We start from the raw sequence: 27,524 nt of genomic DNA on the forward strand, positions 1-27,524 counted from the left end.
AATGTTGCTGGAGCTGCATTATCCAGGCAAGTGGTGCATATACTATCACATTCATGGCTTTTGCCTCATGGACAGTTGACATGCTCTTGGGAATCAGAAGATAAGTTACTTGCAACAGAATTCAAAGCTTCTCACCTGCTTTGTAGCCTCAGTATTAATATTGCTGTTCCAGGTCTATTTCTGATCAATGGTAACCCTCAGGTTATTGAATGTGGGGATTTTCTCAAACTCAGTCTTTAATATATTCTATGATATCTTCTTTGCAGGTGCAGCAGATAATTAAGAAGGCAAATGGAATATTGTTCTTCATTGCTTGTGGGATGGAGTTTAAAAATAGGGAGATTATGCTGCAGCTGTATCGGGTGCTGGTGAGGCCACACTTAGAGTACTGTGTACAGTTTTGGTCTCCTTACTTGAGAAAGGATGTAGCACTGGAGGGGGTGCAGAGGAGGTTCACTAGGTTGATTCTGGAATTAAGAAGGTTGCCTTTTGAGGAAAGGTTGACTAGACTGGGACTGTACTCACTGGAGTTTAGAAGAAAGAGGGTGTTCTTACAGAAACATATAAAATTATGAAGGGAATAGATTGGATAGAAGCAGGGAGGTTGTTTCCACTGGCAGGTGAAACTAAAACTAGGGGGCACAGCCTCAAAATAAGGGGAAGCAGATTTAGGACTCAGTTGAGGAGGAACTTCTTCACCCAAAGGGTTGTGAATCTGTGGAATTCCATGTGTAGGGAAACAGTTTGATGTTACCTCATTGAATGTTTTTAAGTTAAAGATAGGTAGACATTTGAACAGTAAAGGAATTAAGCGTTATTGTGAGTGGGCGGGTAAGTGGAGCTGAGTCTCAAAAAGATCAGCCATGATCTTATTGAATGGCGGAGCAGGCTCGAGGGGCCAGATGACCTACTCCTGCTCCTAGTTCTTACGTTCTTATGGTCCTGCATCCATGTTCTCTGGGCAAGAGAATTCCACAGACTATCTAAGTGAAAACAATTCCTCCTAATTTAAACCTTAAACAGGAATCCCTTACTTTTTAATTCTGTTATCGGTGGTGAGGAAGATCCTCAAATCCATTGTCAAGGATTTTATAGCAGAGCATTCAGAAAGCAGTGGCAGAATCAGACAGAGTCAGCATGGATTTATGAAGGGGAGATCATGCTGGACAAATCTGTTGGAATTCTATGAAGATATAACTAGTAGAGTTGACAAGGGGGAGCCAGTTGATGTAGTATATTTGGACCTTCAGAAATTATTTCACAAAGTCCCACATAAGAGATTAATGTACAAGATTAGAGCAGATGAGATCGGGGGAAGTGTATTGAGATGGATAGGAAACTGGTTGGCAGAGAGGAAACAAAGAGTAGGAATTAATGGGTCCTTTTCAAATTGGCAGGCAGTAACTAGTGGGGTGCCACAGGGATCAGTGCTAGGACCCCAGCTATTCACAATATATATTAATGATTTGGATGAGGGAATGAAATGTAACGTCTTCAAGTTTGCAGATGATACCAAGTTGGGTGGGAGGGTGAACTGTGACAAGGAGGCAGAGATTCTTCAGCATGATCTCAACAAGTTGGGTGAGAGGGCAAATCTATGATAGATGCAATATAATTTGGATAAATGTGAGGTTATTCACTTCAGAAGTAAAAACAAGAAGGCAGATTATTACCTGAATGGCTGTAAATTGGGAGAGGGAGTGTGCAGCGGGACCTGGGTGTCCTCGTGCACCAGTCGCTGAAGGTAAGTACGCAGGTGCAGCAGGTGGTAAAGAAAGCAAATGGTATGTTGGCCTTCATTGTGAGAGGTTTTGAGTACAGGAGCATGAATGTGTTGTTGCAGTTATACAGGGCTTTAGTGAGATCACACCTGGAATATTGTGTGCAGTTTTGGTCTCCTTTTCTGAGGAATGATGCTCTTGCTGTCAAGGCAGGGCAGCGAAGGTTTACCAGGCTGATTCTGGGGATGGCAGGTCTGACATATGAGGAGAGATTGATTAGGTTGGGATTGTTTTCTCTGGAGTTCAGACAAATGAGGGAGGATCTTATAGAGACTTATAAAATTCTAACAAGACTGGACAGTGTTGAGTTTAACAATTTGAAAACATGTTCATTACCTACCCTCACACCCCTTGGTCCTATTCTGTATGTATTGCTCCCGGTGCAGCCAACCTATTTTTCAACTATTTACACTTTCCATTAGCATCCATTCAGCATTTATATCTCTCCTGGCTTATCATCAGCAATCCCTCTGTCTGCTTCACTTTTTTTCTCCTTGGGCACCATGCCCACCCCACCCCCAATTATGAGCTTAAATACCATTTCCCAGCCGTTGTCAGTTCTGACCAAGGGTCACTGGACTTAAAACATTAACTCTGCTTTTCTCTCCACAGATGCTGCCAGACCTGCTGAGTTTCTCCAGCAATTTCTGTTTTTGTTCTAGATCTGCTGGCACTTCTTAACACTCGTGTCTCAGACCAGAAGGTGGAGACATAACATCAAGCTTGTGAATAAGTGAGGAATTTATAGTCCTGTTCAGATAATTCTTCCACCTGTAAGAGCACTGTAGATTCTATAAGAAAGATAACAGAAACCATTTAGCATTATGCAGGGGACAATAATATACTATCCATTAAATAATACATAGATTCAATAGAGAGACATTTTCTTTTACCAATGTTTTCCACTCTCCTGCAGACCTAACCTCTTGCAATGACTAGCTCTCAGGAAGAAACCGCTCTCTTCTTTCATTATCACAATAGATTCCTACATTATAACAAAAAAATTTTTTAAGTAGTCCTTTTGCTGTACCTGGCCTTGGAAGGAATGTTTGTTTTAAAAATAAAGAAGAAGAACTCAGCTTGGAGAGTTTATTTTGACACTTGATCCTCTTCCTGCTGTCTCTGACAAGAAAAAACTCCGGTTCAAGCTAATAGTTGAAATTATATTTACAGTGTTGGATCATGAGCTGTATATCTAAAAAAAGGACCCACCAAGCTCAATGAGTAGTCCTAGCTCCCTGCTTTAGAGAGCAGGTTAAACTCCTTGACAGCACTATGGCGGTGTGTAAGTTACCGAACTGATCTTAACTTCTTTCCCACCTATTTCGTACAAAGTGGGTAGGATTAAAATCACCCCTTCTGCAATTTTTCACATGTTTTAAAAATAACCAAATTTGAATACGTATGTTGTACAAATGAAATATTACATCACCTCCATTCCCTATCAATAGAGATAAAGCTAAATTTAATTGATGTAATTTATGTATTATTCACTCAGTGGAACCATTCATTGATTGGTGTGGTAGACAACCCAAATCTGTTGCAACTCCTCCACCGTTGTTAAAGTATCAGGCTGCTTATCCAACATTCAGTATAGATAAGCATAAATTTCGTCCACATTTGAAAGATTGAAACCCTTGTATTTGGTTCTTAGTCCTGCTTACTGGCAAATCAATATTTGTGCAATTGGTATTATACATGACCTGCTTCTGACCAATTGTTTGTGAATTTTGATGCCATCTTTTTGCACGTTTGCAACATTAGCTGATGTCCTGTCTTAGCTCATTTGTTGCTGAAACACACGTTTAAGCTTTCATTAGATTGATGGTTCCAGCAGAGACCTGGCTGCTCTCCCACATTCCACACTCTGTAAACCTGAGATAATCCAAAATGCTGTTTTCCATGTCTTAATTTATGTCAGATTTCACTCACCTTTCACTCTTGTGTTGCCCAACCTACATTAGATCCAGGTCAAGCAGTAATTTGAATTTAAAAATCTCATCCTTGTTTTCAATGTCTCCATTGTCTCGCCCTATCCTATCGCTGCTAAATCCTCCAGCTGCACTAGCTTCCTATATAAATGTAAATTGTTATGTATTAATCTAATCCCCAAAGTACACTGAGTTAGCTAATCTCAGCCAAGGTGTCAGCAACCTCGATATAAGCAGAGAAAATTTAGATAAACTGCCTGCTTTCAATCAATATTGTGTATACAGATGCTGGATGAAGTGTAATTGACTCAGTTTTGATCATATTTACTCAGCCCACTGAAAAAAAGAACCGGCAAATCTCAAGTGAATGTTACTGATGCAAAAGCAAACTACTGCAAATGACAGAGATGTGAAATAAAAACAGAAGGTGCTGGAAACTCTCAGCGGGTCTGGCAGCATCTTGCAAAAAAAGGCAAATTCTATTTCTCTATCCACAGATGCTATCAGACATGTTGAATACTTGCAGCATTTTATCTTGTACTATTGCAGGTTGCCAATGCCTGTAAAATTGTCTCTCCACATATCTACCCTTCCAAGAGATGGACAACTTGGAGTCAAAACATAACAGAACTCCGCATGTAAGTTAAACGTTTTAGTTAATGCATTACCCAGGGCTCCTTTACTTGTGAAATCAACTTGACATTCAGAAATTGAACATGCAGCAACCCCAATGCATCTCACTCATAACATTGTAATACCAATGCATGTAACCTCCTTTGCATCATATTCCATAAATTCATATAGTATTCAGTATTTAATATGAGTTTACCTCCAACAGGGTAGTTTACTATATGCCTCCCATAACATAAGAAGCTGGATTTGGATATTGTGGTATTGAAAAATCCAACAAATTTTTATTGCAGCTGACTATTATGTACAAACATTACATTCACAGGCACATAAGCATCTGAACTAACATTGAACTATTAGTTTACAACAGAGCAGGGTGCTTACAACAGTTTGATATGAGGCGTGTGATTCATATATATTTATATATTTTAAAATAATTTATTTTCAAGTTTGGATTTTTCAGTTTGATCTAGTAGGATTTGGTTTTTATATATTTAATGATGAACTTACAACTACTTCTGCAGTTATGGTGATTTTGTTTTTTGTAAGAAAACAAGCTGAGAGAGGTTATTTTGGGGAAATATCTATGTCTTGAAGAGACTTTTTTTAGTTTCATCTTGGGCAGTTCTGCAGATTGCTTGGCTGAAGCAGGATGTGTAAAGGAACGGACTGACAAATGGCAAGTAACATTAATACCACAGAAATGACAGACAATGACTATCTCCAGTAAGAGACAATCTAACCACTGCCACTTGACATTCATTGGTGTTACCATCACTAAATCATCCAAAATCAATCTCCTGGGGGTTACTATGATAAGAAACTCAACTGAACTCACCATATAAATGCAGTAGCTACAAGAGCAGGTCAGAGGCTAGGAATGCTGCAGTAACTAACTAACCTCCTAACTCCGCAAAGCCCACCATCTACAAGGCACAAGTCAGGAGTGTGATAAAATACTCCCCACTTTCCTGGATGTGTGCAGCTCCAACAACACTGAAAGCTTGACACCATCCAGGACAAAAGAGTCCAATTGATTGGCACCATATCCACAAGCATCATACACCCACAACAGTCCCCCTCATCACCAAAGCTCAGGAGCAGCAGTGTGTACTTTCGACAAGATGCACTGTAGAAATTCATCAACGATCCTTAAACAGCACCTTCCAAACCCACGACTACTTCCATCTAGAAGGACAAGGACAGCAGATGCATGGGAACACTACCACTTGCAAGTTCCCTTCCAAGCCACTCACCATCCTGACTTGGTAATATATTGCCATTTCTTCACTGTCACTGGATCAATATCCTGGAATTCCCTCCTTAATAGCCCTTTGGTTCTACCTACAGCACTTATATTGCAGTGGTTCAAGAAGGCAGCTCACTATCACCTTCTCAAAGACAACTAGGGACAGGCAATAAATGCTGACCAGCCTGTGAAACTCACATCCCATGAGAGAGTTTCTTTTTTTAATTTGCTCCTGAGAACGGGAGAATACAGTTTAGAATTTTTAAAAATAGCTTATCTCAGTGTAAGAAATTTAGTTCAAAAGTTCTAGACCAGAAGTGTTTGGTTAAAATCTCAGAGGTGTAATTTGAAGCTGAGAAAATTTATCTCAGTTATATGATTATGGAAGTTAAGGAAGAGGGTATCATATTCTCATGATCCTTGTAATGTCAGATGGGCTTTCTTTTTATTTTTGTGCTTTTTGGAGAAAGAGAGTGGTGGAACTGACACTATGTCTGGACACAGGTAAGCTTTTAATGAAGAAAACCGCTATTTTAGTGGTTCTGAACTATACTTTCTATCAAGAGCGCCCTGGAGTTGTGCTTCCTGAATTGTGTTTTTAATTAGTTTAATAGCTTTTCATGTTCTGCTTTGAAGAGATAGAGATGTAGAGTGCTCATGATGCATCTGTACAAGTCGATAGCTATTAGTTTTTATTGTATTTGTAACTTCAGTCATTTTTATTTTTAGGAAGAGCAGTATTACAATATATTTTTAACTTGAGAGAACTTACATTCTAATCAAAAGTAAACAAACTGTGACTTCTTGGTGTTCTATGTCCTATCTACAGATCTGTATGAATGTCTTCACTAATGCTGCAGATGCTAAAAACTTCTGCCATTGTCCAAAATTGTCTTCTGTCCAAAGCTGTTGGCTCTTTGCTGTTTAATTTAATTTCCAAATATTTGTCTCTGAGATATTGGAGTCTTTTGTAGATGTTCACCACTACTGGTCCCATAATGTGAACTTACTTAGAAAAGGGTGTTTTATTACATGATGAAGCAATGGTTATGTTACCTCCCATACATAAACTTTAATATTTTTCTATTGAAGAATCAAACAGAAACTTATTACAGCTGATCTAACACTACAAACATAACATTTACAGACACAAAGGTGTCTGGGCTAACCTTAAGCTATTACATTATAGCAAAGCATCATGCTTCTAATGATTGCTTCAAGTGATCCAGGGTAAGATGGAGTATGAGATCTTTATGCCCTCGGGTCACATGGTATCATGAAATGACTCTTCAAGATATACTGACATATTGACCTTGAGGTATAGCACAACAGCATTCTCTATTTATGTTAATGAACCATAAATTAAGGTATTATAGTACTGTACAAATTAATATAAAAGTTATACAGCCATTCTACCTACACCATGTGTTATACATAAATTTCAAAGAAATTCTAATATGAAATAAATTATTCCATCCAATCAATCAATGTCAGTGATTATTCTCTGTACATACAACAACCCTAACAACATTCATCCACCAGCTCCCAATTTCCTTGTGCCTCTCATCTTTCATCTCCTTACCAAATCCAATTTTGAATATTGACCATTTTCTGCCTCAAGCATTAACTCTGGAGGAGAATTTCACTCCCTCAATATTCTTTAAATAAGAAATTTCTCCTTTTGTCTGTTCTAAATTTCATACGTTGAATTTAAGTCCTGAACTATCAACCATCTGACTCTATATCTCACTGTGCCTTGTAAATGTATAGGACTGGTAATGTTACAGAACTTAATATTGCTTATAATGGCTTGAGAATTTGCCTAGTGTGGCAAATGCAAAATAATATTGCTGAATTTAATTTTGCTGTCAGGATAGCATATTCACAAGCAGGGGTAGATTTGTAATTCTGCCTTGGCACTCCGATAGCAGGAGAAACAACAGCAGCTGTTGATGTAATGTCAAAAGAGTGAGGTGATTGACTTAATGCACAGGCATCTGTGCCAGTAATTCAATTTTCTGGAAGATGGATGGTCTCTTTTTGACATATAGCAGGATAATGACAAACAGCATGATTGAGATTACGTGTGCAAAGAAGAAAAGTATGGAACAGCAGACCAATGAGATTACAGAAGAAACCCTGAGAAATCTTGGTGCACTAGGACAATATGGTTAACAGCAGCCTGAAGCCGGATTTATATCTTTTGTGATTTTTATTCCTGTTTAAGTTGAAGTTAAGATCCATCCCAATGTGTCTGAGGAAGGAGTGTGAAAGAACAGATGCCAGTTATTCTTTATACAATCATGTTCTTATGACCACAGTGTTTATAATGGAACTTCTTTTTTAACCAAACAAAGCACTAGCTAGAAAACTTAAATATTGTTAAAAAGAAACATTGGACCGATACTTGTCATGACTGAAGCTCAAGAAAACTAACTTAGAAAGTAAACTATAGAGTATACAGCAAGAGGAGAGGGTTACGATTAGTTGAAATATTGTTGACATGGAGATGCAGCAGGAACTGTTAGTTGTCTTAGTTAACTGATTAAATTCAAATCAGGCAAGTCAAACTGGTCAGGGTGTTGCCATAAGGATGCAGTGTGAATTAGCTGTCTCTCTTTCCTCAGTGAATAAGATGCAATGCTTGGACAGAGCCTTTTGTTGCCATCAAAGTAAAAGGCTCTGTATTTGAATAAATATACCTTCTTGAATATGAACATTTATCATACTTTCACCCTGACTGGTGATCAAAATGGTTTCTATTGCAATTCTCAATGCAATCAGGATTATTTAGTAAATGCTGTCCAGTATCAGAATCACATCTGAGTTTGGATATTATGCCCTGAGTTTTGCAAGCATGAACACAGTTTGCATGTTGCCTGATGGAAAATGTCAAAAAAATATATTTGATATTGTCCTCCAGTCATTGGGACATATGTAGCTTTCTATACCTAACATATACATTTCCTCTATATTTTTCTTTCCGTGTGGATAGTTCAACAAATAATCACCCTCTTCTTGTGCTGTATTAATTTCTGTTTCTTTTCTAAGTTAAGTTATTTTTATGCTTATCTGAGTGTGAGATAAAAAGCTTCAGTTTCATGTCTCTTTTCAACAATGTTGTGGCAGTAACCATTAATGCCGATCATTATAGTATGTTTTTGTAAGGCTAGGTTCTGCAAGTTGTTATGGACCAGACCAAACCCCTTCAAAAATAACAATGAAATAGCCTAGACCCTAACTTTTATTTTATGTAATGGCAAGCATAAGGTGCTGTGTTCCAGATGTAATTTGATTTGGCTACACTGCTCAGCTTTAAGCCACACTTTATTCTTACCCTATAGTTAAAGTACAAACAAAAGAAAGAATAATCAGAATAACTTAACTCTATTAGAAAACTTAACAGAATAATAGATTATTAAACTACTAAACCACAACTATTCCAATATAGTAACATCAGACAAACACATCCTTGACAAAGTCAAATTTAGTAAAATAGATTGACTCACATGCAATTCTCCCAAAAGTGATAACTCCAAATTTTAGCTATAATAGAGAGGAGAATAATAGCTTCCACATTCAGCTTCAAGATCCCAGAACTGCTGAATGCCAAACTTAAACCTTGGTTCTGTGGGAGCCTGACTCCACCCATTCATGTTGCTTCTATTGCTTCAACTTTAAAAAAGAAAACCAAGGCCTCACAAGCTATTTACTTCATTAGGTTGGAGGGGACAGTTCAGCACCAATGGCTCAAAACCTCTCTTCACAAAAAGAGGACACAATATACTACTTAAAGTCATAATATTGTCACCATGTTATACTGCATTGCTAGTCAACATTAAGGCTGATGTGGTACTTATTAATCTAAAAAGACCAGCTAACATAAAATGGTGATTCAACCTGATGTGGAATGTCACACTATTCTGTTTATGAAGCAGTAATGTTCCGTGCAGATGGTGCTATATTGTAGGATCAACACCACACACTCTGCTGAGAATCTGAGCAAGGTTATGATATTGCATGGAATTGTTGGTTGGAGACAGGAAAGTGTTCCAAACAGGGATGGGGAAGCTGGAGAAGAGGCAACCATAATTGCGTCATAGTTGTCCTGTAGTCAAGTCAGAATAGTTTATTAGATCCCTGGGAGGATATTGTCAATTCATACTCTTAACTCAGTGAGTGACCTCTGAATCCAAGCAAAGAAAATAGATTTTCATTGACATGAGTAATTAGTTGAGTCTCACAGAAAGTCTTTTTAATGTAAAGTTGGAATTAGTTCTCTTAGCCTCTCTTTCAAATACAGCCAATACCATGGTTGTGAACGAGTTCTGTTCTTGAGTCTGTTTGCAAGTTGGAACACAATGTAGGACAATATAAAGTAGCTGTTTGTAAGTATGTAATGTTCATGTGTCAGATCTTTAAAACTACATCCCTGTAAGGGATCACTTTTTTAAGTACAAGCATTCGTAAGTCAAACATTTGTAAATCTGAGACGTGCTATGACATTTTTTGTATAGCCGCCATGACCGGTAGTACTAATCTTTCACTTTCTTACCCATGTAAACACATTACCATGCTATCTATCAGAAAAGCAAACTACTACCTCATCTGCAATTTGGGGCCATGAGTTTTGATTCATGCAAATCATGTAAGAATGACTTTGGCAGTTGTATTAAATTCTCTTGCCAGCAAAGGCGTGCTGACTTCTCAAAGATGAGAAAGATATTATTTCCTGGCAATTAAAATCATACTGCAGCAATTTTTTGTCAGCACTTGTTCTACATGGTATTTTAAGAGAAAACATTTTGAATATGTCACATTTACTTTTGCAGTAATTTCTCTTTATGAAGTTGTTTCATAGTGTGCCAGACTTATGACATGTTGGACCAGATTATGTGGGAAAAGTAATTGTGAAGCTAATAGAATGAAGTGATGTCAAGTTGCTGTACTTACGTCACAGATACAGACCAAAAATATTTGTGCTCCCTTTGTAAGTATATTTTTAACAGAATGGTCCAACTTAATTGCTGCCAAGCAACATATTTGATACTAAAAATGAACTCTTATAATGATGGAACCTATTTTTTCAGATTTTAACAATTTTGAAATTTTTAATAAAGTTTTGTTGAACTATTCTTTATCTCTTTGTCCTCTCTTTTAATCCTTCTGTTATTCCGTGTCCCTACTTTCTTAACTTTCATTTTCTGTCGTATTATTGCATACATTCCAGGCCAGAAAGACAGTGCACGTTTAAGACATGTAACAGTCTAGTAAAAAGGGCCTCACCTGACCTTCACAGCACAGTGCAGTGAAGTCAGTGTAGCGTATAGTCAGTGAATCAGTCATGCAAAGTGTTACAGTCACATAGTGTTGCTATAACATCAATAAGCATAAAACACATTCTATCTGTAAGTTTGAAAATTTTCAGAATTGTAAACAGAAAACTAAAGACCTATGGCTGCTGGAAATCAGAAACAATATCCAAAATTTCTGGAAAAACCCAGCACGTTTGGCAGCATCTTTGGAGAGAAAGCAGAGTTAATGTTTCAGGTCCAGCGACTCTTCTTCACAAGCACTGTAAACAGTGATGTTAATAAACTTCAAGGAATCTGTCTCAGCAAGAACACAGACTTTGTGCCATATATTACATGGATCAACATACAGGGAAGCATTCAGACCATATCATACTGACAGTGGTGTTTAACTTCAGAAAATGCAACAGGTTTTGCACCGGACTCTGGATGCCTCGGAAAAGAATCTTCATCCTGATTGGTTAAGGAGATACCCAGTTGCTTGTCCTGTTTACACAGGTTTTGGATCCTATGTTAGAAATGGCTTTCTTGTCGCAGTAAGTTCCATTGCAAAAGCCCATACAAAGCCTGTGAGCAAGATTACATGGCAATATTGCCATTCATTCATAGATAACCAAAAAGGTCAGCTGAATATATAGAGTATGGACAAAATCAAAATAAAATCCAATATAAATTTCTTGATGTTGCCAATCCATTTTCCCCCTTTGGATGCAACCAAAGCTCCTGTGCCTTTCCAGCATTGACTATTTTGTTATTCTTTCATGGGGTGTGGGTACTGTCAGCGAGATCTGCATTTATTACTCATTGCTAATATCTGTCGAAAAGGTGATAGTAAGCTGCCTTCTTGAACTGCTGCAGACCATGTGGTGTAGGCACACTCGCAGTGCTGTTAGGAAAGGAATTCTGGGATTGTAGCCTGCTAACAGTGGAGGAACAGTGACATAGCTCCAGGTTAGAATAGTGTGTAGCTTGGAAGAGAACTTGCAGAGGGCGATGTTCCCATGTATCTGGTGCCCTTGGCCATCTGGGATTTGAGAACAAGGGTTTCAAGGGTATTGTTAAAGGAGGCACAGTGAACTGTTGCAGTGTATCTTGTGGATGGTACACACAGTTGCTTCAGTGGTGAATGGAGTAAATGTTGAAGGTGGCGGATGTGGTGCCAACAACAGCAGGCTGCTTTGCCTGGTTGGTATTGAGCTTTAAGAATGTTGATGGAGCTACACTCACCTGGGCAGGTGGAGAGTATTCCACCACACTCCTGACTTGAGCCATGTAGATAGCAGAGAAAGGGGATGAGTAACTCACCGCAGAATTCCTAAGATCTGACCAGCTCTTGTAACCACATCGAGCCAAATTTTCTGAGAAGTGGTCAGATTGAGATTGCCAACACAGTCCTCCTTGTTCATGCAAAGGAAGGTTTCCATAATTCTAACTGGGGATTCTGATCAGACCTCCTTCAGGACTGCAGAGCCATGATTTCCACTGTGACAGGTCTCTCATCAAACAGTGAAGATTCAGTCAGCACAATGTCTTTAAAACTGTTTTAAGGATAAATCTCCCAGTCAGAATGTTAATCAATTCTTTTAAACCAAAATAATATTTTTATCATGAACCTGTTGGCTATTGGTTATTTTAGTTGACCTAGTCTTGAAAATAAATCTCCCTTGACAATCGAGAAGGTGTATTTTTCTAGAAACTATATGGTGGATCAGCCCAGCAACATGTTACAGAAAAATCTGCATTGTTGTCCTTATGATAATATTGTTTTGCATCAGCAGAAACATTGCTTTATGGCCAGCAGTTCTGAGCTGCACTATCCGCTTGACACAAAACAATGTTACAACTGGTACAACGACCAAATTAAAAGTGAAACCAATATCACTGTCACTGTATTATTCTGATAGTATCATGAAAATGGTAAGTAATATTCCTGCCAGACAAGTGCCATGCAATGAACATCTCTAAGAAGACAGAACTTAACCAATTCCCCCTGACGTTCAATGATGTTAACATCACTGGCTACCCCATTATCAACATCCCGGCATTACCTGTAACAACACCAGAAATTTGTGGAAAATCTCAGCAGGTCTGGCAGCATCTATGGAGAAAAATCAGAGTTAATGTTTCAGATCTAGTGACTCTTCCACAGAACTAAGGTAGCTAGGAATAAGAATGGTTTTTATACCGAAGATGGCATGAGAGGAGGGGGTAAGCAGTAAACAATAGGTGGGGATAAAGCCCATAGAGAGAGAAAAACAGCTGGACAGACAAAGGAATGGTTAAAGATCAATCTGGGGGAATGAATAGCTGCTAATGGGGACTATTAGTTGCTGACAATGGGTAGTGTGTGGTAGCAGCCCCCGCAATGACAAGGCCTGGTGTGTGGGTGTGGGGGAAAGTATGGGGAAAGATGCTCAAACCCTAAAATTGTTGAACTTGATGTGAAGCCCAGAAGGCTGCAGGGTTGCCATGTGGAAAATGACTTGCTGTTCTTCAAGCTTGTGCTGAGCTTCACTGGAGTGCAGCAACAAGCCTGAGACAGAGATTTTTGCCAGGGAACACAATGGTGTATTGAAGTGGCAGGCAAATGGAAGCTCTTGGTTGTTTTTGTGAACAGAACGTAGGTGTTCTGCAAAGCAGTCACCCAGTCTGTGCTTCATTTCCCCAGTATAGAGGAGACCACATTGTGAACTGAAATGGACCAGTCATAAAGCTATTACCTAGATTTTCCGATTGTCAGGTACCAATCTCTGAAGCATAGATAGAGTTTGCATAGGACCTTGCAAAATCATATATTAATGATTTCTGCTTTTTCTGAGGGTGCTCAGAAACATAAAGACCCAAAAATTGTAATACATAAAGCACTTGACATAAACTTACAGCTCAGATATTTTGTGGATGTACCGTGGTCTATTTTTGAAGGTGTTTTGGAGAGTTACTGTATAAAACTAGCTATAATGCAGCATTCTCAGACCTTCCAAACCAGAAATATCAAATACCTAGAAGGACAAGAGCAGAAAATATGTTGGAAGACCATTATCTGCAAGTTCCCTCCAAACCACTCACCATCCCGATTTGGAAATAAATTACTGTTCCTTCAATGTCACTGGGTCAAAATCCTGGAACTCCCTTTCTAACAGCACTCAATCTATCTACGCTGTATATATTACAGTAGTTACAGTAGCTGCTCTAAGGCAGCTCACCACCAATTCCTCAAGTGCAATTAGGAACAGGCAATAAATGCTAATCCAGCCAACAATGCCCACATTTTGTGAAAGAACAAAATAGAAAGGTATAGAGGCTGTGGTGGTAACATCTCTTGATCTGCAACAATACCACAAAATAGAGAAATAGAGGGAAAGATCTGTGGAGAGATAGAGGAGGTGGGCTGTCCACAGAAGCCCCTACACCTCCAACATCTTTTTGGCAGTACACTGCTACCCGAAAAGAGGATTCAAACCTTTTACCCAAGTGGTCTTCTCTTGTTTGGTCAGACAAAAGGCAGGGAACTGACTCGGATTTTAATTAAACAAACCCTTCTTTATTTTAACTGTTTAGGTACTAATACTCAATATCAAACATACAGTTGCTGTAATATTTACTTCTTACTTCATGTTACTGAATTTCAACTTTAACTCACTTCGTTTAACTTCACTTTACCTTACTTTAACTTAAGCCACATTTAACTCTAAGTCTAACTTTGACTCTTTGGTTGGCTTGAAATAAATACTATCCATGATACGAGTGAAGTGGCCAATTATGTTCTCTTTGTAGATCCTGCCTTATGGTTCTTTGTCTTCTTTCTAGATAACTTCAGGGCACGTTATTCTCAAAAATTGGTTTCAAATGCTCACTCCTGCAAAATATTTTGTTTTGCTAACTTTTATTCCAAAGTGTGCTCATCCTGTTAGAAACATCTCTGGCACTCGGCCAATGAATTGACCAAACCTGATCACACCATTCAATCCCAGCCAGTAAACACCCACATTCCATTCTCCACATAAGGTAATATGCTGCTTTTATGAAAAACAGACCACCATGACACCTCATTATTTGGTCAACACAGGAAACTGCAAGTCACAGCTTACAGGACAAGTCACAACATATCCGGGCTGCAGTTTTATCTTAGGTCAGAGTTTAAGCTAGCTTGGCCAAAATTCCCAGAGTGCTTGTTTGTACCTCTTAATCAGTCTTCTAGCCGTTTCTACTGCTGGCCACCTGACCACAACACTTCTACATCCACTTGATCCAGCAATCAGGCCTGAAATGAGTTCAGTTCTGAAGGGCCATGTTTAAATTGAAACATTAACTGTTTCTCTCTCCACAGATGCTACCAGATCTGCTGAGCATTCCCAGCAATTTTCTGAAATCTAATTTACAGCTTCTGCAGTATTTCAATCTTATCAACAAGGAGGTGATAACTGTGGTATCACCACAACCCAGCCTGAAGTCTCACACTAAGGCAGGAATGACGTTGCCAGTGGCCATAAAGATTTCAGTGACATTGAACTTTTATTGGTCAGGGTCTTTTTAAGTGGTAGTGGATAATATCTTAAACATTTCCCACTACACCGGCTGTCAGAGTATTTGGGAGCAAGACGCCAAGTATTCCAGTAAACAATTACGCAAAGGCCACAATTCCATTTACCTTCACATTACATCACCTTTTACAATACAGCACAACAGTGCCTGCACATGGTCCTGGCAACATTCACAATGTATACAGCACCACCCAGTAATTCACAATGGCTTTGGCCCTCTACAAAGAACTTCCTACACACTAATGAAAAATAAATACACACTGTCAGTAATGCAAGACTATCAATATTTGAAAACAATGGGGATTCTTTAGTTAATGTTTTCATTACCTTGAGCACAGTTACTGCCAACAGGTTTAAGTTGAACTGTTTCAACTACAACAAGATGATTTTCTGATAATACCTCCTGCAGGAGTCATCTGCACTGCCTTCTGTTGGCAGACAGCATACAGAAGAAGTAGGAAGCTGTCAAAACATTTGAGAGCAGTTTACTATGGTTGTGTTATGAACTGAGTGTGTAATGAAGCAGGCAGACCTGAAATCCTGATTAGCTGAACTGAAGTGAGCCTTTTGTTTGCAGAAACCCAGATTTTATCCCAAGTTCAGGAAACAAACTCATCTGCATTCACATCAGTATACATTCCGATGGAATCTGAAAATATCAGAGCGCAAATCTGCTGCTTCAGTGAGGTAGTCAGAGATTGTTCTCAGGTGGAGCAAGCAAAGGTTTCCAATACCACCTTACCTGTCCCTGTCATGACCTATCAGATCTCCTTCTCTCCTGATCACTTACTGTAATGCCAGGGACTATTGTTTCTGGCCTTTGAGCACAGTCTCCTGCCATTCACATTCGATGTACACCTATTACTGCTTCTATCCTAGTGGCATGCTAACAAGCCTAGTGTTAAAAGTGATTAAATTTAGGCCTGCCACTGCTTCTGAACAGGCTGGCTGCTTGCCAGCTATGCTCCCGCCCAAGACTTACAATCAAATTCCTTATCTAACGTATAAAGCTGAGAAAGTAAGCAGGTATGCCATTATAGAAAGTATGCACTTTTAATTTAAATTTCAGAGCAAGTCATTGGAAGGATTTGTTCTGCAACATTTCATAAGTTGTGTGAGAGATTTTCCTTGCTGTTGCTGTGTTGAATGCCCTTTTTCATTCTTCCAAGTGAGCAATTTGTTCTTGTTTAGCATATTTTAACTTTATTTAGTCTTGAAATGTATTTATTGCCCTCAGGCAATCTGTCATATTCATGGTATGGAATTGAGATTGCACTGGATTTCCTTAGCTGCACAGCCAATATATTCCCAATATATTGATTGTAAGCATTATGTCTTGCTCTGAACAATAGGAATTGATTTATTTTAGAACACTATAAACATGTCATAATGGAACCGAATGCTGCAAAAGCTTTCCATTCTTTTCATTTTGCATTTTGGTTTGGAGATTATATATATAATATATATACTAACACACTGCAAATGATCTGTTCCTACTTTCATGAAATCCAATGTCCAAGAGAAGGCTTAAAACAAGCTCCACATTTATAAAATGCAAGGAGTTAATGCATGAATAAGCTTCTGACAGGGATGCCTGAAAAGGAGCCTGCCTTAATATTGGGTCATTCCCACGAACTGTTGCAATGTTGAACACTGGCACGTTTCACCAATGTTTACACTTGCCAATGTTTAGTCTTTTCCTTATTTGTTTTTCTTAAGTATTCTGACTCAGTTTTATTGTTCCTCATTGAAAAGAAATGGCAGAGTATGGGGGTGGGGGGAGTTTTCATCTCAAGCAGACATCAAGTGGAGCTGTTGCACAGGACGAGTGATTGGGCCATCGCTGAAAAAACATTGACAGGCACTCATTGATCAGGAAGAAGCAGGAAACCTTATGGCTACCCATTCAGCTGAGGTAGCAAGAATACCATAAAAAGAGGGCAGGCGATGAAAAGGTAACTGTAAGATCATAAGAAATAGCAACAGCTGTATGTCAGGAACCAAAATAGAAATTGCAGGAAGGTGGAGGTAAGGCTACTATCATATCAACCATAATCTTAAAAAATGGCAGAGAAGATTCAAGGATCTGAGTGACATACAGCTGTTAAAACCGAAAGAACTGAGAATGCTGTAAATAAGAAACCAAAACAAAAATTGCTGGAAAATCTCAGCAGGTCTGGCAGCATTTGTGGGGAGAAATCAGAATTAACATTTTGGGTCCAGTGACCTTTCCTCAGAAGGCCCCCTTATCAAGTACATGTCAAATATGTCATAGAACATTAATTTCTGGTGGGATCAGAAATCCATGCCCATTCAAAAAATCATAAATGCTGGGACATGGGTAGTAAGCTAATGGCATTTTTATTTTCTCCCATTTTCATTGCATTCATGCTGAAAAATGGGGCAACAATGAGATGCAAATTGCATGTATGGCTTATGAGAAAAAGAAATCTGTATGTCTTCTGAATATTATTTCCTCAATTTCATTCCAGTATTGAATCCATTATGAAATTGTAATTGACATCTTCCTCATAGTAGAAGACAATTTAGGAAAGCTTAAATTTGGAAATGACCTTCTTTTTAAAAGAATGCAATCATTGTATATCTCTATGGTTTCCACACTGGAGTTCACAAGGGGGCGTTAACCTTCCAAGTGATATTATTTCTGCAATCTTAGTATATTGCCAGGTATATCTATCTGCCAAATTATCCACAATAAAACAGTTATCATCCAAGAACAATTCAAATAATATTCAGCATTCAACAAGTATCTATAATTTTCCAGACAAAGTGTGACTTTAATTCAAGAGCTTTTTTAAAATTATTTGGCAAGTATATATTTTTTCATTTTAGAATGTCCTTGCATACAACTGTAATGTGTTCATAGAAAAAAAACCCAATACTGGCAGCTAAAAGGAGCACATTTTACTTAAGAGTTATATTATCCATATAGTTGCTGAGATATTTTGTACACATCTAGTAAATTGTTACAGTTATAACACTTCATACAAATATATCAATTGAGCTAGCTCCAAAAGGCTGAATTTTACTGTGCAGGAATGCATGGGCTCAGGAGTTGGGAAGCAGGGAAATGCCAGGGAAATTGACAACATTTTGGAAAGCTGTTTCCAACCCATCAGTTTCCATATTTAACTGTAGCATTTTAAGCTGCACATGAACAACCCCCAAGTTGTCTATTTCAACGTTATTCGCTCCATTACAGGGATATCAATATGGTTTTTGCAATTAAACTGTGGGTGTTCTGAGCTTCCTTGATCTCATGAATGGAACCAACAGAAATTGCTGGAAAAGTTCAATAGGTCTAGCAGCATCTATGGAGAAAAATCAGAGTTAACATTTTGAGTCAAGTGAATTGACAAAAAGCAATAAGTACAGAAGATCACATTAAAATAAAACAAAGACCTCCACATTCTGAAGATTTGAAATATAGACTGAAATTGCTGGAGAAACTCAGCAGGTCATGCAGTATGGAGAGAAAGTGGAGTTATGTTTTGGGTCCAGTGACCCTTCTTCAGGAATGTTAACTCCACTTTCTGTCCTCAGATGCTGCCACATTTGCTGAATTTCTCCAGCAATTTCTGTATTTGTTTCTAAAAGTTTACAGTTCCTTGCCTGAATCTGTGAAAGACACTGTTCACAGTGCTTATGCTAAGAGATTAGTCTGATAAATGTGGAGGTTACTGTTGTATAAAGTAATGGATGCAAGGGAACATCAAGATTATTCTCTGCCCACTCTGATATATAACACAACAATTGTAGATCAGCAGGCAGTTTTGGTGGGTTGGTGCTGACTGAGGGTTAGGCTGTTTGGGTGCATAGCAGTTGGAATTTAGCTCAGTCTCCTCATAGAGAGGCATGTGTCTTGTTAGCAATAATTAATATACTCAAGTGAATGTAACCTGTTCTATGTGGATATTACTGAGGTATAATAAACTGAAAAAAAAACGAAAGAACTGCAGATAGAGTCATAGAGTCATAGAGTTGTACAGCAAGGAAGGAGACCCCTCAGTCCAACTCATCCATGCCAACCAAATATCCTAAATTAATCAATCCCATTTGCCAGCATTTGGCCCAGATACCTCTAAACCCTTCCTATTCAGGTACCCATCAAGATGCTTTTTAAATGTTGTAACGGTACCAGTCTCCACCTCTACCTTTGGCAACTCATTCCATACACCACCATGCTCTGAGTGAAAAAGTTGCCCCTTAGCTCCATTTTATATCTTTCCCCTCCCACCTTAAACCTATACCCTCTAGTTTTGGACTCCACTACCCGTGTAAAAAGACCTTGGCTATTCAACCTATCCATGACCCTCATGATTTTACAAACTTCCATAAGTTCCGAAGTGCCTGTTCCTGTGCTGTACATTTTCATTTGTTCATTTGTTTAAGGTCACCTCTCAACCTCCAATGCTCCAAGTAAAATAGCCCCAGCCTATTCAGCCTCTCCCTGTGGCTGAAACCACCCACCCCCCTCAACCTTGGCAACATTCTTGTAATTCTTTTCTGCACCCTTTCAAATTTCACAACGTCTTTCCTATAGCAAGGAGATCAGAACTGAATGCAGTATTCCAAAAGTGTCCTAAGCAATGTCCTGTACAGACACAACATGACCTCCTAACTCCCAAACTCAATGTGCTGACCAATAAAATCAAGTGTACCAAATGCCTGCTTCACTACCTTGTCTACCTGATGTAATAGTTACCAGTCTGATTTCCAATGTGAAGCCCTGATCCATCAGAACGCCTTTATTGCTTTATTAGTATTGGTAAGAATTATTTTAGCAGTACAAGGTTAACTTCTTTTTCTTTATTCATTCACGGGATGAGGGCGTCGCTGACCAGGCAGCATTTATTGCCCATCCCTAATTGCACAGCAGGCGGTTCAGAGTCAACCACATTGCTGTGGGTCATCACAGGTAGGCCAGACCAGGTAAGGATGGCAGATTCCTTCCCTAAAGGACATTAATGAACCACATGGGTTTTTCCTGACAATCAACAATGGATTCATGGTCATCGTTAGTCTCTTAATTCCAGATATTTATTGAATTCAAATTCCACCGTCTGCCATTGTGGGATTCAAACCCGGGTCCCCAGAACATTATCTGGGTCTCTGGATTAACAGTCCAGCGATAATACCACTAGGCCATCGCCTTCCCTCTAACTAATAAATAAGGGATTAGCAGGGCTGCATCACCCTCAAGAATGTACATCCTGGATAAGCATTTGTGCAGGGAGAGCCATTTGTTGCAGTACAAATGGGTTTCATAACTAGAGTAGCATCCATGAGGCTAGGAGCTACATTAATAGCATGATTAGAGATGTGGTCATTCTGCAGCTTAAAAGAACACAGGGAGAGAGGGAAGGGGTGACTTCCAAGCAGTTAAAAAGGAATAGGCAGGTTGTACAGGAAATGCCCAAATGCATCTCTGTCGCCATCCACAATTCAGTTCTGAATACTGATATTACATCTGGCAAATGCAGCCAAAGCCAAGTCCATGGCAGCCTGAGTATTCAGCTGCACAGGTAGGTACAATGAAGACTAGAAGAGCCACTCTGATAGATGACTAGATTTTAAAAATGGAACAGATAGATGTTTCTGCAGTCACAGATGTGAATCCAGAATGGTATATTGCCTCTCTGGTCAGGAATGTCCCTGAGGGGCAAGAGTGAACAGCCAGCAATCTTGATCCACATCAGAACTAACAATATGGGTGGAAAATAGAATGTAGCCTTGCAGCAGGAATGTAGAAAGCTGGATAGAAAATTAATTGGTTGGACCTCAAAAGTAGACAACTCTGGGCTACTCTCTGAGCCATGCACAAGTGAATAGAGAAATTGTTTTAAAAAGACACATTTGGTCAAAGCTTTTTGTCGTGCACTCATCAGGACAATTCAAAAGAACAATATTAATAAAGAGGAAATATATCTTTGAGGAAAGTGCTGATTGATCAGCAGGTAGACTCTGATTGGCAGAGGCATTGCTGTGGAGAATGCAGCAGTTAATGATGATTGACTGTTAACTGCCAGGCCTTATTTAGATTTCAGACCAGGCAGGTTGACTCTGATTAGTCAGAGCATTGCCCTGAGAAATGAACAAGTGAATAGCTGTCCCCTGTAAAGTTGATCTGAAACAGACGCAGTATATGCCTGACAGCTAACAGTGACAGGAGATTTTATTGTAAGGAGGATATAGAGATGTTTCTGTGGCTGCAGGGAAGACATCAGGATGGTATGTTGCCTCCCTAATGCCAAGAACAAGGATGTCACTGAGAGGCTAGAGGGCATCCTGAAGAGGGAGTTAGAACAGCAGGGGTTATTGTCCATATTGGTAACAATGACATGGACATTCCAAAGAGGGATGAGGTCCTCAGGCTATCACTGAACTTGTGCTGGCTCCCTGTCCCACTTGAAGTACAATTGTTCTGCCTGTGATGTTATGTGGAATGTTTTCAAAACTTGTCCTTTTGAACTCCTGGTGTCCTTGAGGCTAAAGTGCAGAAAGGAAACGGAAATGACCATGCACACCCCTCCACCTAATTCCTCCCTCAAAGACAGAGTATGAGAAGAGACTGGCCGCTGACTGAAAATTGATTTCCAAAATCTTCCCATAAGAATCAAGAAATAAAAGGGAGGTCAATGGAATAGTGGAGTTTATTTGAGACCTCTAAGGGATTTATACATGGAGACAATGGGCAATGGTAAATTAATACTTAGCACCTGCCTTCACCAAGAAAGATGCCACCCAGCCATCACAAAAGAGGAGGAAATTCTGTCACTAAAGGTGTTAAAGTTGATAAGGAGGTAGTTGATAGGCTGTCTGTACTTAAACCTGACATGACACCACGACTGGTTGAAATGCAAGTGAGGGTACAAAGGGAAGTGGAAAGTGAAGATGGGGATTATCAGTTCAGCCATTGAACGGTGAAGGAAACTTGATATGCTGAATGGCCTACTTCTGCTGCTATGAGTTATGGTCTTATAGACCATGTGGGGAACTGGAATGTAAGGGATCTGTATCAAATCCAGAACCACACTGATACAATAAAAATATATTTCTGTCTGTCGGATGCAAAGATCCTGTAGGCATTAATTTGGGCAATAGTCCATCTAATCCCTCTTGGGTATAGGTCCACAGTGCACAATTATTTCTTATTTGGCATTAGATGGAAATTTCAATCAGAAAAACCATGAAAACTGATGGACCTAGATATATAAAGTTGTCACACAAGTGCAGTAATGAGTACTCCACTGGAGATAGTACTGAGGCATGATATAGAAGGAGCTTTAGTTTGTAGTTATCCAACGTGAAACCAAATCTGGGGTCACTGATGCTAACAATGGATAATATTCCAGCTCCAACTGTTAATCCAGAATAATGTTAATAAGCAAAATATTCACAGACGCTGACTTGGAATATTTTATTGGTACCAATTCTTTGAACAAATCGACAATGGCACCAAGCTCAAGAACATATTTGATCTCTTGGGCAATTTCCCAGTTGTAAAAATTAAGTGAGGATTCAGACCTCTATAATGCAGTGCACTATGAAAGCATTTGGACTTTCTTAGCTTTTGGCTCGGGTTTTCCAGTTGTAAAATCTATAACAATCCATTAAATTAAATGGTGACCATCTATTTATTAATTGATCATTTAGTCATAAAACAAAATGTGCACTGTGAGTGCCAACACTGGCACATGTTTTATCTCCGGGTAGAACAGGTAAAGCTGCAATGCTAGATATTGAAGCTAACAATGTAACTTTACTCCAAATTCCTTCTGTATTTCAGTGTTTACGTTTATGTACAAATATGGAACAGTTTGGATATTTTCTAATCAACCTGTTCAGAGATGTTATTGCACGCGTCTGGAGCAAGTGGGACTTGATTTCAAGCTGTCCTGGATCAGATGTAGGGACATTGCAACTGCTCCACAAGACTTCCTATTAACTGTTTATGAATTGATTGTAATTGTATTCATTCAGTTACAATTTACCAGGAATATACTTGGAGAAGCGTGGTTATAATGTACAACTTTGTAAAAATTCTGCATTATTTTTAACCTTCTGTGCCCAGACATTTTAATTGTAACAATATAGAGTGTGAATGCTGTGGTGGTAATGATGGCAAAACTGTCAGTATTTTCTGCCATTGCTCTGCTGAAACTGACAATTTCCAGAGTCTAGACATATGCTAATCAAGACAGATAACTCAAAGGCACAGTCATTGAGACTTTGCTGTTCCATAAAAGTTCAGAGAGACTGAAATTTCCATTGTATTTTTGAATTTGTGAGAACTTCTACTTCCACAATGTTAATCTTGCTGTACAAATCCATGACAATGTCACATCTTGGTATAATTAGATTTTTAAAAGTGTATTGATTTCACAAATACTGTTAAACACTAACAAGCCTAGAAAAGGTAACTTTATAGCTTGAATGATAAAAATAATTCCTCTAGATGGTAGACACACCACTGATCTGGGTGGTGACCTAGCACCAGGCTGCCAGAGTCTGGTAGTGTGGCCGTCTCTGCCAGTCTTTTGGGAAGAGGACTTCTCTTCTCTGGCCCACCCTATCCACCAGGATCCCCTAAGTCCCTGTCAGACAATCACAGAGCCATTTTCCCCTTCTCAGTCCTTCAACAAGCAAGGCAGCTTTGGAATGCCAGTGCTCATAGAGTCATAGAGTCATAGAATCCTACAGCATGGAGACAGGCCCTTTGGCCCAAACTGATCCATGCCAACCAAAATTTCCATCCACTCTCACCCCATTTCCCTGCACTTGGCCGATGTCCTTCTAAACCTTTCCTATCCAGCTATTCATCCAAATGCCTATTAAATTTTGTTGATGTAGCCACCTCAACCACTTCCGCTGGTAGTTCATTTCATATTTGTACCACCCTCTGTGTAGAAAAGTTGCCCCTTAGGTACCTATGTAATCTTTCCCCTCTTACCTTAAACTGATGCCCTCTAGTCCTCGATTCCCCAACCCTGGGAAAAAGACTGAGTGCATTCACCCTATCCATGCCTCTCATAATCTTATACACTTCTGTAAGATCCCCCCTCAGTCTCCTACGGTCTAAAGAAAAAAGTCCTAGCTTGTGCAACCTCTGTCTATAACTCAGTTCTTTGAGTCCTGGCAACATTGTTGTAAAATTCTTCTGCACTCTTTCCAGTTTAATAACATCCTTCCTAGAGCAAGGTGACCAAAACTGAACACAATACTCCTAGCGTGGCCTCACCAACGTCCTGTACAACTGCATCATAACTTCCCAACTTCTATACTCAATGCCCTGACTGATGAAGGCCAGTGTGCCAAAAGCCTCCTTCACTGCCTGTCTACCTGTGATTCCACTTTCACAGAACCATGCACCTGAACTCCAAGGTCCCTCTGTTCCACTACACTCTTTAAGGCCCTACCATTCACCATGAAACTTCTACCTTGATTTGGCTTTCCAAAATGCAACACCTCACACTTATCTATATTAAACTCCATTTTCCATTTCTCGGCCCACTTCCCCAGCTGATCAAGATCCTGCTGCAATTTCTGATAACATTCCTCACTGTCCACGATACTGCCTATTTTAGTGTCATCCACAAACTTACTAATCATGCCTTGTACATTCTCATCCAAATCATTGATATAGATAACAAAGAGCAATGGGCCCAACACCGACCCCTGCGACACACCACAAGGTCATCTGGGTGCACAGTGGCCTTTTAGAGATGCTGCAGCCACCAGGAGTATCCAGTGAATGACAAGTCCTTTCAGGAACTCCAGATGGTAGGATGGGACTAGAATTGAGTGAGAGGGCTGCCTCAAAATCTCACCTCATAGACTTAACCACTTTCTAATACAGTTGTATTGGTTTTCCTCTTTTTCTATTTCTCCCTCTGCCCCCATTTCCTAATTTGCAAAACTGATGATATTGGGATATAGTTCCATGGAGGCCAATATTTCATTCATTTGGTCATTTTTCATGTGGAAGCCTAGAATGTGAAAAGCACCAGAATCACAATAAATTCTGATCATGTCTTCTTCCAGTGTGTTTTGTTGTGTACTTTCCAAAGGGACTTCACTAAGGGACAATGGCTAACTTTATTCCAACCTGGTCAAAAAATCTGAATGTTTTTGATAGAAATATGATATTGCATATCACATTGTGTCCCAGCTTACTGTAGTCACGTATCTAACATGGCTACTGACTGGGGCATCCATCATTAAAGAAACTGTGTAGGCAGCATGGTACTGGATTGAACACAGCATGATATCCAAAGTGCAGCTGAGATTGAGTATTGAAGAGTTATCTGAAAGAGAATCACAGAAATGTTCACACCTGTAAAAGCTGCCAAAAGAAGCTACTGAATAATACTGAAAAGAAATAAAGCAGCAGGCCACAACTGAAACAGTGAATAAGACATAATGGCTGCACCTTTTGCCATTTCAGCACTGGTTGAAATGAAAGATGACTAGTAGGTTTTTCAATTGCAATGGCAGAATTGCAAAATAGTGAAATAACTACTTAACAAGCTAGGGTGATTATGAATAGTGACACTTTTATCATTGTTGGAGAGAGACTGTTTCAAAGTGTATTCCATCCTAAATCTCTTTGAAGAATACAGTGGAGAAATTTTGAAAGCCTTGAAGGCAAGCTTCAACCACCAAGTGAATATAACTCATGTATATTTTCAGTATTCAGGCCCAACATGATAAAGGTTCCATGGATCAACAGGTGACTGCTTTAACACAGCTCACTGAACTTTTTGAGATTGCACAACTAAAAGACTATCTAATTAAAAACCATATCCTATCAGGCTTTAAGAGATCACACAGCAAGAGTGCATCCACTGAGAAAGGGGAAATGTATCCTCAGGAAAGCAATTGATATGTGTAGAAGTGCTGACTTTGTACATCGGCAATAAGAGCATATTCATGACAGAACAGACCAGGCTTTGCCAAATGACATTCCAGGCCAAAGGCATGTAATGATCATGGACAAAGAGCATGATGTAAATACTCCAATGGACACCACAGAAATTATAAGGAGGTATAGCTAGTGTGGGAAAAGCAGTGTTCTGAATCATTTTGCACACAAAGAAGCAAAGGAAACAGATGTTCGTTGCTAATATGCTATTGAGAGAGGACAGCATAAGGGAGGCTGCTACAACAAAGTGTAAAATCTTCCAAGTCTAATTAAAAGCAACAGTTTAATATGCTCTGAAAATGAGTCAATGAAATAGGTAAGTACCTTGCTCAAATCAAACAAACTACCCAATAAGGTGCAAGTCCCCAAGTGCTGCAGGATGTAGTGATGGCCTGCAAGCATCAAGAACACTTCTGTAGTCACAGAATCATATTGGGCATGCAGAGATGAAATGATAGGTCAAGATGACATATTGTGCAAGGGCAACAGGATCATAATCCCAAAGGAAATGAGAGATGAGATATAGAAGTGCATCAAGGAATTGATTCAAGTCTGAGGAAAGCAACAAATATACTCTATTGGCAAAATATTAGCAATGAAATCAAAGACTACATTGGCCAAGGCCGTGTTTGTAATGAGTACCAAGCTAAGCGAGTCAAAGAGCAACTGATGAGACATCATATCCAGATAGACCATGAATGAAGATGGGAATAAACTGCTTCAATCTTGCAGGAACTGATTAACTTGTCACCATAGACTATTATTCTAACTATTGGAAGATAGACCAGCAGACTTCAATGACTACCATTGAGATTATAGAATAAGGAGAGAACTTCAGCTGTTACTGCTTGCCTGACTTTGTGATGAGTGACAATGGCCCTTGGTCCATGAGCGAGGAATTCAACCTCTTCAGAAACATTGGAAAATTCAACATCATAAATTTCCATTTTATCCCCAGGCAAATGGAAAGGCTGAAGTGGCAATGAAAATCAATAAAGGAATCATAAAGAAATCAAACTAATTGAACACAGGCTCATACAAGGCAATCCTCAAGTGGAGAAACACACTCACAGAAGGCATGGAAAGTAGTCCAAAACAAACACTAATACCACACCCTACCCAAATTACACTTCCA

The sequence above is a fragment of the Rhincodon typus genome, chromosome 18 (assembly GCF_021869965.1).
Source record: "Rhincodon typus isolate 14 chromosome 18, sRhiTyp1.1, whole genome shotgun sequence".
Taxonomy (NCBI): Eukaryota; Metazoa; Chordata; class Chondrichthyes; order Orectolobiformes; family Rhincodontidae; genus Rhincodon; species Rhincodon typus.